The sequence below is a fragment of the Fukomys damarensis genome, unplaced genomic scaffold (genome assembly GCF_012274545.1).
Source record: "Fukomys damarensis isolate Sample0158 unplaced genomic scaffold, DMR_v1.0_HiC HiC_scaffold_34, whole genome shotgun sequence".
Taxonomy (NCBI): Eukaryota; Metazoa; Chordata; class Mammalia; order Rodentia; family Bathyergidae; genus Fukomys; species Fukomys damarensis.
In genome coordinates, this window is record NW_022900946.1 from 5618729 (window position 1) to 5636734 (window position 18006).

An 18006-nucleotide genomic window follows, 5' to 3' on the forward strand; every position below is an offset into this window, starting at 1 on the left:
GGCGAGGTCACCGAGCAGCTGGCGCACCTGGTGCGGGCCCTCTGGACCCTGGAGTACACCCCGCAGCACAGCCGCGACTTCAAGGTGAGCCCCTGGGGCACCGGCCAGCGCGAGGCCGGCCGACTTCAACCTTGGATGCTCGGAAGGAATTGGGACAGATGCCCTGATTGTAAGGGAGGCCTGTCCATCTGTCCATTCATGTAGCCATCCATTCACCGAACGTGTACTGAGAGCCCGTGGCTTAAGCACTAGGTCCTGTCCTAGATACTGGGGCATTGCATATTTATTCAAAGAGGTCTGGGACAGATCCCCTGAGTATAAGGGAGGCCTGTCGGTCCATTCATCCATCTGTCTGCTGTCCCATTCGTTTTTCCATCTATTCATTCATCCAAGATGTAGGAAGGGCCCGCTGCATAAGCATCAGGTCCTGTGCTAAGCCCTGGGGCATTGGATACTCAGGTCTGGGACAGATGCCCTGGTTATAAGGGGAGCCCATTTTTTCATTCATTGAACGTGTATTTACTGAGAGCCCCTAAGTACACACCAGGTCCTGTGCTAGGCGTTGTGGAGGGGAATTGCTATGAGCCAGAAAGACGCTGCTATCATGGATCTTGGGTTCTTGGGAATGGGTATCATTAGGGGAATGTTCAGTGACCTAGGCAGGTTACTCAAACTCTTTGTGCCATGGTGTTTTCATCTGGTGCCTACCTTGTAGCAAACAAGTTGACACATTAGGATGGACACTGTCCCATTTTTGACTTACAGATCGGTATGCTTTCATGGGTTACTGTGTTATGCACTTCCGAATCTCGTGGACCGCGGTGGATTTGTTCCTCTTGCCTTTGTTATTCGATACTTCAGTAAGTTAAGGAGGTAATACCAGGTGGTGGTTGGAAGAAAGAACCTGGCGATGTGATTGATGTGCTGGCAGGTTACTGTAGATTGGGGGATCTAGATGGTCTAGTAGGAGGTGAGTTCATGAGCAGAATGGTAGGATGGGCCCAGTTGGCGTTGGGCCTTTTCCTGTGCGCTGAGGAATTGGACTCTTAACTCTGAGCAGGAGGGAAAGATGATGGTTGTAGAGTCTAAGGGACTCTCTTGAGTGGGACATCGCTAATGATATGAAGTAAACTGAAATCACACAGCAAGAAACTCAGTTTTTTCTCTTTTTATCCTGATCCCACCAAGAGAGTCTCTGTGACTTCAGCCTGTTTTTGACCATCCTCTTGCCCCCCTCGCCCTTTTTTAAAATAAAGAGAAAACAAACGAGATTTAGAAGCTTCGTTAGGCAACAGTAGTTGAATTTAATAAGGTTATGGTTTTATTGGCTTTTTCTTTTTTACATTTGTCTTCTGTTTATGGCAAGTGGTACTGGCTTTCCATCGGAGCTATCAAATTTCTAAAATACATTTAAGTAAATGTTTTGATTACAGTATAAAATGGTGATCTAGCTGAGAAGTCTGTACTTGATTAAGGTCTTGTTTTCTTAAATTTGTGTTTGTTTTGGTCCTGGAATGGAACTCAGGACCTTGTGCTTGTGAGGCACGCGCAGCACCACTGAGCTAAATCCTGGCCCACGGTCTTGTTTTCTTGTTGAGGAGGAGCAGCACTGCCTATGTGCACTTCTGCCCCTTTGATATTTTTTACTTATATTTTAATTATGTTGCTCAATCCTATTTTTCTCAAAAGGAAAACATGGTTACCAGTTGATCTTGAAAATTTGATGAAAATACTTGACTGAGATAAAGACTGTAAAAAAGAAAGATCTCAAAATAAGAAAGTAAGAGAATGGCAATCTGTTTGCTACTGTTGATTGTTTTTTTTTCCCCTCCTTCTCCTCTTTGCATATAGTTATCTGTAAGCCACAGCAGTTGCAAGCTTTTCAAGGCCAGAGCCCAGGGTTAAATTTAGTTTTCTATTCTTACTCAAAATGTAAGAGTCAGTTTTTACAGTGTCTTCGTGTGTGAACTTCTGTTGCTCTTTATGAGGTTGGTTTCCCTTTTTTATCCATTAAGCTATGAGCAGAAATGGGTTAATAGTTCTGGAAGTGCATGGACTGATTGATATACATACTTTGGCAAAGTTGAATAGATTCTTAAAGGCAATTTTCATTACTTTTTATGAGGTTGTGTTCACATTTTTATTTTTATCCTTTAAGCTATGAACAGAAATGGGTCAATACTTCTAAAAGCGCAGAGACATTAAAGGCATAGTTTGCAAAGTTGAACAAGTTTTTAAAGGCCCCCCCCTTTTAAAATAAATAGTGGTTTTCTGAAGTTCCTGTAGATTTCACCTGCATTCATTCGTTCACTCATGCAGTTAGGACAAGAAAGAACAATCCCTAATGAGAGTGCCCTGAGCAATAGAGGTACTGAAGCGCTGCATGGTAGTCTGGAGGCAGGTGGATCTAAGGTAGCCCAGTGATTGCTGGGCCCAAGAAGGACCTTGACCATCTCTGTTTCCACTGTGCATCCTGTTACTGGCATTTTGTTTCATGTTTTTCACCTCATGATTGCGGGATAATGGCACCCTGCTTTTGCCCAGGAATGCAGAAAGTAGGGAAATAAAAGTTCCTCCAGAAGCCCCCTGTGCAGGCTTCTGCTGACATCTCATTGGTAAACCGTTGGCTGCCAGGGAGGCTGAAAGGTGGCTTTGTGGGTTTCCAACCTCAGTAGGGGAGAGGAGTAAAGAAGGGCCCACCTCCAAGGCAGCCCACCAGCATGCCCACCTGCCATGTGTATGTCAGGTGTGGTGTTACAGGGGAAGACATTGAACCTGCTTATGAAGAGTGGAATCTAGTAGGACTTGGCAGGTTCCACAGGACAGGACTTCTCGCACTTTAGTGTGTGCATAATTCAGATAAAGATCTTATTAAAAAGAGTATTTGAATTTGGTAGAGCTGAGGTAGCACCTGAGAGTGTGCTTTTCTAACAAGCCCCTATGTGACATGGCTGCTAATCCAGCGACCATGGATAGCAGGCTCCAGGAATCAAGTAAAAACATCACAAAAAAGTGACTTTTGAGCAGTGTTCTGAAGGTTGAGCAGAAGTTTATGGGCAGGGGAGTGGTGGAGGTGGTGTGAAAACGCAAGTATTTGGGGGAAACAGTGAGACATTAGTGGCTGGGTGCACTGTGGAGAGCCATGGGTACAGAGAACTTGGGAGGAGTGTGTTGTGACGGCACTGTGAAGGGCCCTGTGGGCTGGTTGGGACTTTTTCTTCTGAAAGTTGAGATCCAGAGCTGATTTTTAAGTAGGGCAGTGATATGAGACTTTTTTCTTTTCTTTTTTTCACGCAGTTAGATAAGCCTGATGGTACTGTGGAGGATTGGAGGCTTGGTTACCTTTTTCTGTTTTTTTGTTTTCAAATATTTTGTTACAGTCTAATGTGACGGGTATAATTTTGACTAAAGAAAGTTGAAGGTGAATGTGAGGATTAGCTGTCACCATACCCCAGTGTTTGTGGCAGGCATTGTTTCCTCTTGCGTTCAACCTCAGAACTTTGCTCTGTTCCTACTGCAGGCGGCCACCCCATTGGAATTGGCAATGTGATGAATTGGCAGAAGTAATAAAGCCAATTTGCTCTCTTGAGATATTTGTCTTGAGTTCTACAAAACACTCATTATGTCTTTGTGCTTTTGTCATTTTACAACAAAGTTATTTCTACTTCTCAGTAACTTTTTCAGCTGGAATTCTTTCTTGCTTTCTAATCACATCGAGTTGAGTGTTAGGAGTTTGTCAGATCTTTTGGTTTTGGACAGGCTAGTTGGTTGTTAGAGTCAGGCTTTCATATCCATGAGTGAAACAAGTTGACTGGCTCCACCATGATAGGCTTTAAGAAGCTGTCTAGCTGCAGTCTGAATCCTTTTTTCTTTCTTTTTTCCTTTTGTACAGATATTTATTCCTCCTGCTCTTAGAAAGCTGGTCTCAGCTCAGGCACATTTGCCTCCTAGCACCTCACTCCTCTGTCACCCTCCAGAACATTTCTGTTTTTTGTTGTCACGACTGGGGGGGGAGTGTTCTAGGCATTTGGTTGGTGGATTCTACGGATACAGTACAGCATCCTGTTCCCCCAGTGAGGGGTTATTTGGCCTTAAAGGTCAGTAGTGCTGAGGTTGAGAAACTCTGTTGGGTGAGTGTTTTGAGCAGCAGCAAGTTTCCCTTACTCTCCCAGCCTCTAGCATGGTTCCTCTGTTACTTTGTTCTTTTTCTGTGTTTATGTGTTTACAGTGGCATTTGATAAAACTTGGACTTGACACTTGTTATCAGTCAATTTTTAGTAAAACAGTGAGAGTAAATAAATCATTTTGAAATCTGAATACTCAGTATGCCATCTTAAGGGCAAATCAGCTGTGGCTTTAATTTTTATAGCATAGATGCTCTAGGTTCTTTACAGATGCTTTGGTATTTCTAGTTTTCATCGACCTTTTGCAAGTAAAAAAATGTCATGGTCATCCTTTAAATAAGGAAGATGAATTTTATAGCAGTAATTTTCAAGCCATGTTCCCAAAAAACAGTTAAAAGGGAGGATAAAAAGAACCATGGGGACTCCTTCCAAATTTGCAGTAAAACAAAATAATTCATAAGTAGAATATTCTCTCCTATATATTTTCCTTCATGCTTTAGTGTGTAGTAGTGCTTGAAAGTGAGCCTTTTCAAAGTACAAAAGGAATACATGTGTATAAATGAGTATTGGCAAACAGCCTAGTGATTAAAGGAGTCCACTTGGTTAATTTCATACCCACCTTTTGCATGGACACATGCTTGGGGGCTTTCATTTGCTGTAGACCTATGGTATTAGTTTTCCTGGTTTGTAGGAAGTATATTGATATTTCATAGTGTCTCCTACAAAGTACTGCTGATGAGCAACTGAGTCCTGGTCCTCTGCTGGCTTTGTTAGTCAATCATGGAAAGAACAGGTCTCAGCATAAAACTGAGGCAGAGGAGACATGTTGAAATGTGTAGCATTTTTTTCTTCTGAGACTGTGGTGCTGGAATGTAGTGAAGATAAAGTCATTGCTCCTAACTTCCTGTGTGTGCCGTTCCTCCCCAGGCTCAGGTACTTTTGGAAGTCTTTCTTAAGAAACTGCTTTCAGACAGTTTACTTGCATATGTAAACATATATGAATCTCTGTGGTAACGTTTGTGCTGATGTATGCAGCTTCTTATCAAGCTTAGACTCATAAGAATTTAAAATCTTCCAAGAGGACTACTTAGGGGATTAAAATATGTAGGATAATTATGGAACTCCATGTTTGCTGATTTTCTAGTTTGTTTTGTGCTGCAATAACAGAATACCAAAGACTGAGCAATTTGTAAAGAAAAGAATTTTTTTTTTTTGGTACTGGGGATCGAACTCAGGTCCTTGTGCTTGTGAGGCAGGTGGTGAAACCACTGAGCTAAATCCCTGGCCTGAAAAGACATTTTAATTTTACAGTTTTGGAGGCTGGGAAGGCCACAGTCCTACACCTAGTGAGTACCTTCTACTTCATCATCCCTTGACAGAAGATGGAAGACAAGCAGGAGTGTTCATGCTGGGGGTGGGAGATGGAGAGGAAGAGTGGAAGAGAGCTGGAGCTTTATCAGGAGTCTGCTCCCACAGTGACTGACCGCCTCCTGCACAGATGGTGTTCATAGTCCTTGACAGCAGAGCCCTCAGGACCCAGTCAACTCTTAAAGGTCTCAGTACTGGGATTGGGGATTAAGTTTCCAGCATGTGAACTTTGGTGGGACACCTTCAAAGCACAGCCACATTTACTGTACAATTATTCATGTAAAGGGCTAGTTTTGGTGATAGGTTGTGAATAGAGGATTAAGTGAAGATTATGGGACAATATTCTTGCCCCATAGAACTTACCTGTTTATAAGGAAGCTATTTTAAATTGTACTGACAGAAAGGTCAGGGGGAGTTGAGAGAAGGGTGCATTTGTGAACTGAAGTATAAGTAGAAGACTCATTCATTCATCCTTCCACTCATTGTCAGCCATTAAGCTTCTGCAAATTTGAATTCCTAATTCTGTGTACTCCTATTACACAGTGTTAGTCATTGGGGGTGTAGTGGTAAACAAAATGGTATAGTAATGGTCAAAAAACACAGAGGTCCTGATGGTCCTTTCCTTGATGGACTTTGTATTGTCATAGAGGAGACATCAGATACTAAACAGTAAATGCTGATGAATATGAAATTGAAAAATATAAGAGCTAAGAAGGAAAAAATAAAGTATATGAGAGAGACTAATGGGTGTGACCAGACTAATGGGGAATAAGATGAATATTAAAGGCTCTACAGCTAGAAAGAGCTGGGGGTGCATTTAAAATCTGCAGGTAGGACCAGGGATTTAGCTCAGTGGTTCTACCACCTGTCTTACAAGCACAAGGAGCTGAGTTTGATCCCTGGTACCAAAAAAAAAAAAAAAAAAAAAAAAAATGTCTGCAGGCATTGTTTGCAGCTTAGAGAACCAGAGCAGAGTGGGACAGATGTGGCTGGAAAAGGGGAAGGGCCAGGCAGGCAGAGACCAAATCCTATGGGGTCTTTAGGCCATGGTGAGGGGTTTAGATTTTGTTCTAAGAGCAATGAGATGGCGGTTGCTGGTTTTAAGCAGAGTTCTGGCCGGATCTCAGTAAAGCATGAAAAGGTCATTCTGGGTGCTGAATAGAGAATAGAGTACAAGTAGGGAGACCAGGCAGGTGGCTTTGTGATAGGCCGAGTAGAGGTGGTGGTGGGTGGAGAGGGAGAAGGGGATGGGTTGGGATACATCTCTGAGGTAGCCTCTTGACAGGATTGCCAAAGGCTTGACTTGGGAGAAGGCACTGAAGCAATAGGAGTTTCGGCAGTAACTCTCAGCTTTTTGTCCTGAGCAACTCAGTGATTGCTGGAACTGTGTATTTAATCGAGGAGAAGCAGTTTCGGAATGGTAAGGAGTCTAGTTCAGATGTATTAAATGTCTAGGACAATGCTGGATAAGGGAATCCAGAGTTTAGAAAATTGATACTGCTAGAGATAAACATTTGAGAACCATAAGCCTGTAGATGGTGTGGAAAGCCATGTGTGACAGACTTAGAAGAGGGTTTGAAATAAATAAGGCAGGAATAATTAAGGGGAAGAGATCCAACATTGCAGCTTCCTGGGGAAGTATTCCGAGCGAAGGCATGGTGAAGGCGTGGTGTAGGAACAAGAACCTTGATTTGGAGTAGGAATTCTCAGCCTTGGCTTCATTGTAGGATGTTTTGCAGAAACCCTAGCTCATGTGCACTAGATAGTAGTATTTGCCTTTTTCTGTGTGATCTTGATAATCAAAATATTGATCCAGATATTGCCAAATGTCCCCCAGGAGGCAAAATTACCCCTGGTTGAGAACCACTGATTTGAACAAAAAGGGAAATAAATGTGGATAGCTGGGAGAGGAAAAGGGGCAAATTATGGGTAGCTTTGAAAATCTGACACAGCAGTTTAGCCTCTAAGCTACAATCAGTAGTGGTGTTTCATTTGAGGCTTCCTGAGTTGTGCAGAGACTGGTTTGGTAAAACCAATGTTTTAGAAAAATGGATCTGACAGTGATTAAAATGCATCAGACAAAGGAGAAAGTAAAAGCAGGGATAAAACCACTGTGGGTGTAAAATGAGGAAAAGGAGGATGAAAGGATGAATCCAAGAGATATTTTGCAGGATATCATAACATTAAGATTGCAAGAGATGGAGTGGTAAGAGGAACACTGAGGTTTCAGACCTGGGCAATGGAGAAATAAGGGGGTTAGGAATTGAGCAGTTGGAAGGGGAAGTGGTTTGTGGAGCACAGGAGAAAGGAGATTATGCACTGAATTTGAAAATGTGGGGCTGGGTGCTTGGATATGACTCCTTATCCCATGGAAAGAGAACCTTAATAGACAGTTGAAGGATGGTGTGATTTAGGACAGCATAGAGATGATAATTGAAGCAAGGTGAATATTGAGTGTATAGAGAAGGTCAAAAGCTCAAGGCGAGGCCCTTGGGAAAAATAAAATTGAGAACGTGCAGGGCTGAGAGCACCTGTGGAAAGTGCTGCAGTCATGGAGGTAGGCGGAAAACCAGGGAGGCAGTGATGGAACTAGGATTACTTTACAGTTTGACATCCTCCTTTTAGCTCTGAGTACAGTGTGTAGCTGCAGAAATACTGATTTATTCCTGTTAAGAATCAGACTCAGCATGGTATTTTGTAGACCCAGTATATACAGACTTATGCCTACAGATTTATTGAGCAAATTCCCTGCGTTGGTGTTACATTCCAAGGTACTTCAGTTACGAGGATAAGCAAGGTCACTCATGCCCTCAAGAATTCAGGATGTAGAAGGGAAGACAGGCACATAAATAAATAAGAGTAGGACACAAAAGTTATTTACAAAAGTTCAGGTAATATCCTGGGAGAGATCACCTAGGGAGGAGTGCAGGAGTTTGTGAGGGCCTGGAAAGATAACAGCTGGACTGTCTTCTGAAGCATTTGATAGGAATCATCTAGGTGGATGAGGAAAGGTGGAAAAAGTGTAGTTGGTGTAGCAGAGAAGTAGGATGGTGGTTGGTAGGATAGGAAGATGCCCACTGGGTGATAGTTTGGGCAGAGCTGGATCTGGAAGTCCTTGGGTGTCATATCAGAGAATAGTATCCCGCTGAGGTCAGCTACCAAAGAATTTTAGGCAGGATTGTGGTGTGATTGTCTTGTACTTTTACTTATTTTAAAACTAAATGATCAGTCAAACTCTGGCAACATTGAGGATGGATGGTGTGATAAACTGTATTGTTAACTTGATTGACTTCACAGCTGCCCAGGGGATTAGTAAAATACACTTCTGGGTATGGATCATGAAAGCATGACCTTGATTACTTTATCTGGCTTCTGGCCCCTTCCTCTGTGGTGCTATTCCCTGTGTTGCTTCCTGTCCGCCATGAGCTAAGCAGCTTTGCTTATCCAAGACATCTGTCATGATGTTCCTGCTTTGGAGCCAGCCAGCAGTGGATTGAAACCTCTGAAACTGTGAGCCAGATAGACTTCTCCCCCTTCAAGTTGCGAGTGTCAGTTATTTTGTCTGGTGACAGGAAAGTGACTGATGGAGTGATGATGAGAGAGAGGCAGGGACAGGGAATAAAGTGTGTATCTTAGCCTCTTGGGCACTGGCCACATTTGACATCTGAGGCAAATTGGAACTTTTCAAACATGATAAATTCTATTTTAGGTATGATATGTTTGAGGTCTTATGGTAGTTCATGGGGAAAGATTTGGTATTTTAGGGTAGAGTTCTGGCTAAAGATTTCTATTTCCTAGAAGCCCCCAAATCTGAGTTAAAAAAAAAAATTCATTCTAGCCCAGGGATTTAGCTCAGTGGTTCTGCTGCCTGCCTTGTCCGGAGTTCAATCCCCGGTAGAATCATTTCAACCAATAAAATAAATTAGCACTAAATCTATTAGTCTGCTTTGTCGTAGTCTGTTTTTTACACACTTGCAAAGCCAGAGCTTCTACTTGAACTCAGGGTACTGTAGTGATAATAGCTGTGCTCTCAGGTTATTGAACACGTGTTGCCCCAAGGGACCATTGATGTCTGTACCTGTCTGCATGCTGTCATCCTGGCCAGAGCAGCTGGATATGATCCTGTAATGCAGTGTGTATCTTTCTAAGTAGTATTCATAATACTGTTTAGCATTTTAATGATTCACTGGATATTATCATATTACTAAGTGATCATATACTACCTATTTTTTGTGTTAATGAACATGAGTCGCATGAATAGTCTTTTACTTTGTCATGTTTCTTTAGGAACACTTTCTAGACATATCATGGGGGCATCAAAAATTTATATTGTTATTCAAAAACAAGAAATTACAGAAATTACAATGCTGCTAGTTGGATTTTAAACTCTACCTAGTGGCGTGTAGCAGATGGCCAAAAATCCTTTGCAGAATAAATTGGGTTTTATAATTTAAGTTTGTTATAGCCATTCTTTGCTTATTTACTTATTAGAATTAAAAATATTTTTATTGTAGTAAAATATTATATAGTTATCATTTTAAGTCTTGAAGTGTACAATCCCTAAGTATTAAGTTCATTCAGCGTGTTGTATGATCATTGCTACTATGCATTTCAAAAGCTTTTCATCATCCCAAACAGATGTAGTACACACATTAAATGGTAACTTCCCTCAGTCTCTAGTATTCTCTGTTCAAATACCTGTCTTTATGAATTTGCCTATTCCTAGATGCCACATAGAGATTAAATTATATAATAAGATCCTTTCATATCTGGCTTTTCACTTACTAAAAAAATGTTTTCAAGGTTCATTTATGTTGCATGTGTAAGAGTTTTTATTCCTTTTTATGGTTACATAATATTCCATTATGTGGCTGTATCACATTTTGTTTTCCATTCATGTCTTTATAAACACTTGAGTTGTTTCCTCATTTTGGCTGTTGTAAAGATTGATTCTGTGGGCATTGATATCTACTTGGATCTGTTTTCAGTTTTCTTGGATCATATGCTTATTCTGTGTTTAACTTTTTTAAGAGCTGTCGGACAGTCTTCCAGTGACTGTACTGTTTTACATTCCTGCCAGCAATGCATGCGTGTAAGCGCCCATTTCCCTACATCTGTGCCAACCCTTGCAGTTTTCCATTTAAAAAAAGAAATACATCCCAATGGCTGTGATCCTTCATTGTGGTTTTAATTTACATTTTTCTCTTATGACTAAAGCTGTTGAGCATATGTTTAAGTGTTTATTGGTCATTTGTATATCTTTTCTTTTTTTGAGAAATGTCTGTTAAAGTCCTTTGCCCATTTATAGGTTGGGTTTTTTTAGATGAGTTGTAAGATTTCTTTATATATTCTGATGTTAATTCTTTGTCGTATTTATAGTTAGCAGATATTTTCTTTTGTGGATTGTCAAAGGACAACTTTCTTGATAGTGTTCTTTGAAGCATAAAAGTTTTTAATTTTCATTAAGTTTATTTAATCCATTTTTTCTTTTGGTGTCATATTTAAGAAATTGTTGCCAAACCCAGTCATGGCATTTCCCCTCTGTGTCTGCTTGCAGTTTTCTAGTTTAACTCTTATATTTAGGCTCTTAATCCATTATAGATTAATTTTTGCAGATAGTGTGAGGGAAGGGTCCATCTTCATCCTTCTGTTTGGCCTGCAGTCTTCCCAGAACCATGGCCGAGAAAACTGACCTTTCTCACAGAACAGTGTCGGCACCCTGTGGAAAGTCAGTGGGTAGAGATCCGTGGGGCGCCTCAGTTCCTGTGCTAGTCCATTTGTCTGTGAGTCTGTCCTGATGCCAGTGCCACACTGTTGTGATTGCTGGAGTTGTGTAGTAAGTTTTGAAATTAGGTGTAATGCCAGCAACTTTATCTTTTTCAAGATCACTTTGGCTTTAGTTTGTCGAGATTCCATATGAATTTAAGGGTGGGCTTTTCTGTTTCTAAGAAAAATACTGTTAGAATTTTGGTAAGGATTGTATTGTATTTGTAGATCAGTTTGGGTAATAGTGTCATCTTGACATATATATTTTATTTATTTGTCCATGTGTTTATTTATTTTTATAGTGCTGGGAATTGAACCCAGGGCCTTGTACATGGAAAGCAAGTGCTCTACCATTAAGCTTTATCCCCATCCTTATTTGTCTTCTTAATTTAGGGTTCTTCATGTAGCTATGATTTGTAGTTTTCAAAATAGTATTTTTTTCTTCTCTCTCTTTTTTTTTTTTTTTTTTGGTACCGGGTATTGAACTCGGGTCCTTGTGCTTGCAAGGCAGGCCACCGAACCACTGAGCTAAATCCCCAGCCCTTTTTCTTCTCTTTGATTAACAGTTTGTTTCTCAATATTTAATTCTTGCTGGTATTGTACATAGAATAATTTTGTTGTTTTTATTTTGTCTTTGACTTGCAGCTTTGCTTAATTTACTCATTGTCTAACAATTTTTTTTTTTAAATCTTTAGGATTTTCTACCTACAAGATTAATCATGTTATCTGTGGACAGAGATTACTCGCTCCTTTCCAATTTTGATGTCTTTCCTTTTTCCTTGCCTAAAGTGCTTCAGCTAAAACTTTCAGAATGGTGTTGAATAGAGTGGGCTTTTTCATCTTGTGTCTTGGTCCTAGAGAAAAAGCTTCCAGTCTTCATTTGTGGGCTTCTCACTCATGGGGTTTATCATGTTGAGGAAGTTTCCCTCTATTCCTAGTTTGTTGAGGTTTTAAAATTTATTTATTTGTTTGAGACAAGATCTTGCTATGTGTTTCAGGCTGGTCTTGAACTCATTGTAAAGCCCAGGCTGGTCTAGAACTCATGGTGATCCTCCTGTCTCAGCCTCCTGAGTGCTTGGGATTATAGGTGTGTGCCAGCACGCAGAGGGAATTTTTTTTTTTTAATCACAAAATGAGTTTTTTTTCCCTGACAGGAGACTTTATTCAGGAGGGCAGTGCAGAGAGAGAGAAGGAGCAGAACAGAGAGACAGCACAAAATTGAAGTTTTTTTTCAAATGCTTTTTCTTTGCATCCACTGAAATGATTGTCTTTTCCCTTTCATTCTCTTAATGTATGGTATATTACATTGCTTGATTTTCATGTTGAACCTCTTTTCGTTCCAGAAATAAATCCCATTTAGTCATGGTGTCTGTGGAGATTTTGAAACCAGTTTGCTTACTTGCTTCCTTCTGTCCTTCTTTTTGTCCTCTTTTAATCATATAATAGTGCTTATACATTTAACTTTATAGTGTTTATTTGTGAAAGGTAACAGCTTCATTAAACTTTCAGTACTTTTGATATGTTCCCCTCTGTCTCTTGCTTTTTAATTTTAGTTTGATACTTTTATATATTAAAGAAGGTTTTAATATTTTTGGATCTGTCCCTTTCCTTTATTCTTTTATTGCTGTATAACTGAAACGTTATTTTACATATAAGATGTATTTCTTAGTTTTTTTTCTAATGTGTTCAAAAATATTTATCTGGTTAATAATTTGGAGTTGATGTTAGTGTCTGTGTAAAGAGAGTATTTTCAGGTTGGCTGTTTCTCATCTGGTGCAGGGTGGGGAGTGGCCAGCACCTTGTGCTGGAGAGCCAGACTGCCTGGCTCTAGCCCTGCTGGAACACTTACCTTGGGACCTTGACTCTTTGGGCTCCATCTCGTCGTCTGTGAAATGGAGATAAGGATATATCTGCTTCAGAAGTCTGATTTAAAAATAAGTGCGAAGGGAACCTTGTAGAGGGCCTGACAACATCAGTGCTCAGTGAGCATCAACTAAAGTTTTCTTTCCCCTTGTTCCCCAACCTTATTATCACCCTGCTTTTACAGATACGAAAGGGTTCTTTGTGTTTAGAGCTTGATGATACTTCGTATTGTTTTGTCAGTTCTTCTATTGCTACCACTTATTACTGTTCTTGCTTATTCTTCTCGTATTATTGTTTAAAAGTTCTCCAGATATTGGGTCATTTTGTAAGCTTTCAAAAATCCTGTGAGAATTTTAATGTTAAGTGTCTACGTTAATTTGGAACAGATAACCATCTGCTGAGTGCCTGCCTGCCCTTGATAAAATCAGTAACTCTCAACAAAACATAAAATAATGTCACAGTGCAGAAAGCCTGAATTCACTGAGAAAGAATTTGAAAGAGTTATTAACTGCTGTTTCCTCACAGGGAAACAGGATTGGATTAATTTATTCGTACATTCTTCCAAGGATCAGATAATCTCCATGTTGTTTGAACTGTTTAAAAACAGAAAAGCTCACTCTCAGAGGCAAGAGGATTCAGTTTCATAAACCATTATTGCCTGTCTCTCCCAAGCCTGCCTGGGCAAAGATTATGTCTTAATTCAGCCCTGAATCTCTGTGCCTGGTTTGTGGAATGAAGGTGCACAGTATATTGTCTAGTCTGAACAGAAGAGGCCGCAAAGTGATATAGGAAGAAAATAACATAACCCCCAACCTGCTAGATGTCAGATACACTGATTTCTCCTTGTTTCCTGAATTGGAAGAATGAATTCTAAGGAACAGTGCAGGTTAAGCATAGGAAAACTTACTGGGGCATAGGAATGGGGGATAGGAATAGCTCCTGAGAGACAGGAGGGGTCCTGAATAGGTTGCCAGAGTCATGAGGTGGGTTCAACGGGGGTCAAAACTCTGATCATTACGATTACAGGTATAGCTGCTTGGCTGCTACTGATCCAGTAGTATGAAGGGCATATGGGTGACATCATTAATTTTGCTTGATAATCTGTAGTCCTACCTTTAGTCTTAGTCCTAATGGATGGGCGAGGTTGGCCCACCCCTGATGACATAACGGTTTATTTGTATGGGAAATCTCAAGAGTGTGTCAGTAGTCCCACACTTTTGGTTATTCCTCGGGGAACTACTTAAATCTGGTCCTGGTGACTTTAATCTTCTGCCCTCTGCCAGTTTTTGATGTGTTCTGGTCTTTGGCAGTGCCTCTGAGGGCTTATTGCTGTCTGACTGCCTATAATATTTCCACCCAATGCAGCTGCCTATAGTGCAGCCACGGGCAGCTTGCACACCAGCCTCTGTTGTGAAAGTGGGTGTGCTGCTGGTGAAGGCCAGTTGTGTCGTGGACTTGGGTCAGACCTAACTTGAGAACTGTGATTACTCTTGGGCTTTAGCTTTCAAAGAGGAAGGGAGAAATTGAAAGAGAGTGTGTCAGGATACAGAATTTTATGAGCAAGTTCTCTGAAAATAGAATGGGCTGCTGTTTGTAATAGTATTGTCTTTTGTCACTGGATTTAAGAAGTCCTAGGTGAGATGGAGGGAGTCGGCCCCTTTCAGATGGGGCTGGATTCAGTTTCTTTTTTTCCTTGTCTCTTGCTTATTTCCTCTGACTTTTGAACATACATAAAATGTGTAATGGAAGCAGAGTTTGACAGTGTTTGGCAGCTTTACGTATGTGCCAGGGATTAATAAAGAGGAGAGGAAAAGACCATTGGGGTTTCTCAAAACAATGTCTTGGGATGGCTGTCTTCAAGATTGGGAAAACAAAATGTTTTTAGAGTTCAATTTTGGACAGATCTTATAGTATTTGAAATAGAGCCCTGGGAAACTTTTTTTTTTTAAACTATATTTGTTAAATGTTACATTTTCAGGTACTGTGCAAAGTAAATCAAGTTGAAAGAAGCTGGCCCATATAGAAAGGAGTTGATCTGATATAAGCATGGAAATATCTGGGACACAGTTGTAATAATACAGGTTTTCATCCTTAGTTGTTTTTCATCTCCCTTTGTGTGGCTTAAAGTTTTTATTTGACTCTGCCACTTTTGTTTTGTTATTAGTGTGGTTTGATGGATTTTTCCTATCTCCACCACACACTTGTCACAATGAGGGGCTGCTAAATGGGGCAGTGTTCTCTGTTTGTGTAGTTCTGCACAGCTGTTTCCTGTAGTAAAGACTCTGGAAAACAGTGACCTCATAGTTTACCCCCACACACAGCTTTTATGTATAGTAGAGGGAAAGAAATCACTCAAAACTGAGTGAAGTCCTTTATGGCTTCTTCCTTTAAACATATTCTAATTAATTGTTTATTGGCTGTTCCTCAAATGACCTTTCATATTTAACAAACATTTTTGCCATGGAAAATGGGATGTCTTGTCTTTCAGTGGGTTGTGATTGTTGTCTCTTTAGAAGCCCTGTTTCATGGCACCGACTGTGGCAGTTCCTAGAGGAATTGGCCAGCCACTGGACATCTGTTGCTTCTTCCCTCCTTTTGTTAGCTGGGATAATAGCAAACAGTGTATCCACAAACAAATGGTTCTCACTTCAGAACATTTCATGGGATGGGTCAGCAGATGCCTTTGTTAGTATCTCTGCTCCCACTGAAGGAAGTTTTCAGCTTATCACCAGATCACTAAATTGTTTGGCTTTCACTTTTGGCATTCTTCTAATCTTTAATGCTGGTCAGAGTCATCTGATTTTCAGGAGATTTAAGAAGTAGTAGGAAGAAGGTATAGATAATTTATGTAGAACCAGACTATTTACAGAGTGAATCCTATTTAGTTTTAAATTTTAATCTTTGCAATCGTGAAAGAAACATTGTTGTTGCCCCACCTTAAAATTTTTGTATATTTGGACTCATTGCTAGTAAATGGCAGAGCTAGGACTGCAGTCTTGCATAGTTTTTGTGTACATTGAGTGAAAAGATAGAAGTAAAGGCTTAGTGATGGGTGTGGTGGTGCATGGCAATCCTAGCCTTTGGGAGGCTGATGCAGGAGAATCACTAAGTTTGAGGCCAGCCTGGACTACATATTGAGACCTTGTCTCAAAAAGCAAAATAAAACTAACAAGTGTTAAATTTTAGTGTAGGAACTAAGCACCTAGCAAATGTTCAGAATAATGTAGGTGCTTGTTCTCAGCTTATGGCCGCTTGAGTACTCTTCCCCTTTCCCCCAAATAACCAGGGTCTTGGGAAAGAAGCAACCTGATAATGTAGTTCCTGTGCTTTGTATTGGTCTATAGAATTCTTTGGCATCAGATGCTCTGCCTGTTATTACTACTTATTTTACTGACCTGCTTATTTCAGTCTTGCAGTTCTCTAATGGCACTGCTGGTTTTCCCATCTGGTCCCATCTCCAACAACATTTTTGTTAGTGAATTGGATAAGGACCTAGCAGGTTCGTTAATTGAATTAGTAAATATGTTGAACCATGTAGGATATACTCCAAGTTACAGAATACCTGAAGATGTTTAATTAAAATTAATAGCTGATATTGAATAGAGTCCTGTATCTTGATTTGGTGAAAAAAATGAGCTATTCCATAGTTCATACTTGAAGGGTCCCGTGTGTGCTAGGCTGGCGCAGCTGCCAGAAATGTTTATTTATAAAATAATTTTTTTTGAGACAGGGTCTTGCTGTATGGTTGAGGCTGGCCTTGAACTCACAGTGTAGCCCAGGCTGGCTTCAAACCTGCAGCCATCCTTCTGCCTCAGCCTCCTAAGTGCTGGGATTACAGGTGTGTGCCACCATACCTAATGTACAATTTTATTTTACTTTCAAAAAAGTGTCAGTTCTGAGGAGGTGATAGCGCTGTTTTGGTCAGTACGCCTAAGGTTTTATGTCTGTTTCTTGGAGCGTAATGTATTGTGTAAATCTAAGATTGACAAACTACAGTATTTCTAGAATTGGTGGTAGAATAGAGGAAGCAAAAGAAAAAGCACATGTGCGTGCATGCATGTAGGTGTGCGGGCACATATGTGTATGTATGTCTTTCAGAGGAGAGGAGAATTACTCTAGTTCTGTCTCGGTCAGCCCTTCTCCTTATTTCTAAACTGTCTCTTCAAGTTGAGCTTTTATTGCTGCCAGATTAAGTGCCTTAAAGTTTATCTGTAATTACATTGTTTCTCTTCTCAAAAATTGCTCTTGGGCTTCCTTTTATTTTGAGGGGTGGTGTATATTCCTTAGGTTGTCTTTTAAAATTCCCTGTGATGAGACCCATCTTTTACCCACCCCGGGGAAGCAGTGGAACCCAGGGAAGGAGCTGGAATCAGAGCTGTTGGTCAGGTCAGGGGATCTCAGACAAACAACCACTGTTTTTTTTTTTTTTTTTTTTTTTTTTTGGTACCGGGATCAAACTCAGGCCCTTGCGCTTGTGAAACAGGCACTGGAACCACTGAGCTAAAACTCCAGCCTGACAACCACTCTTTCTTAGCCAACCAGTATTTCTTTTCTATTGGAATAATGTTGGATATTAGAGTAATAATTATGCTTTCTTCATAGGATTGATATCAAGAATAGATGAAAAATATACAGTGTCTGCAGCAATAAGACTCTGTCCCCATTGTTTTTTTTTAGTCATCTGACCACCTTGCTGCCTCTTATTTTTGCACCATACTTACCACCTCTTACTTTTTCTTTTTTCCCCCTCTTGTGTCCAGGGTACACACATTCCTCAAAGACCACCTTAAAACTCCTGTATTAAGGTTCCTTTACCCTGGTTGGAAGTAGCGGTTCCTCATTTGTAAGCAGGTAGCATCTGTATGGAACTCTCTTTTCTATACTT

General features: G+C 40.5%; 1 protein-coding gene across 1 annotated transcript in view; it reads left to right on the plus strand.

The window, feature by feature from the left end:
- Positions 1-6: 6 nt before the first annotated feature.
- Usp31 (ubiquitin specific peptidase 31) overlaps positions 7-18006 on the plus strand; it is a 72420-nt gene continuing 54420 nt past the window's right edge. The window contains exon 1 of the mRNA XM_010623452.2: positions 7-84. The gene's annotated coding sequence lies outside the window, so the exon portion shown is untranslated. The remainder of the gene's footprint in view (positions 85-18006) is intronic.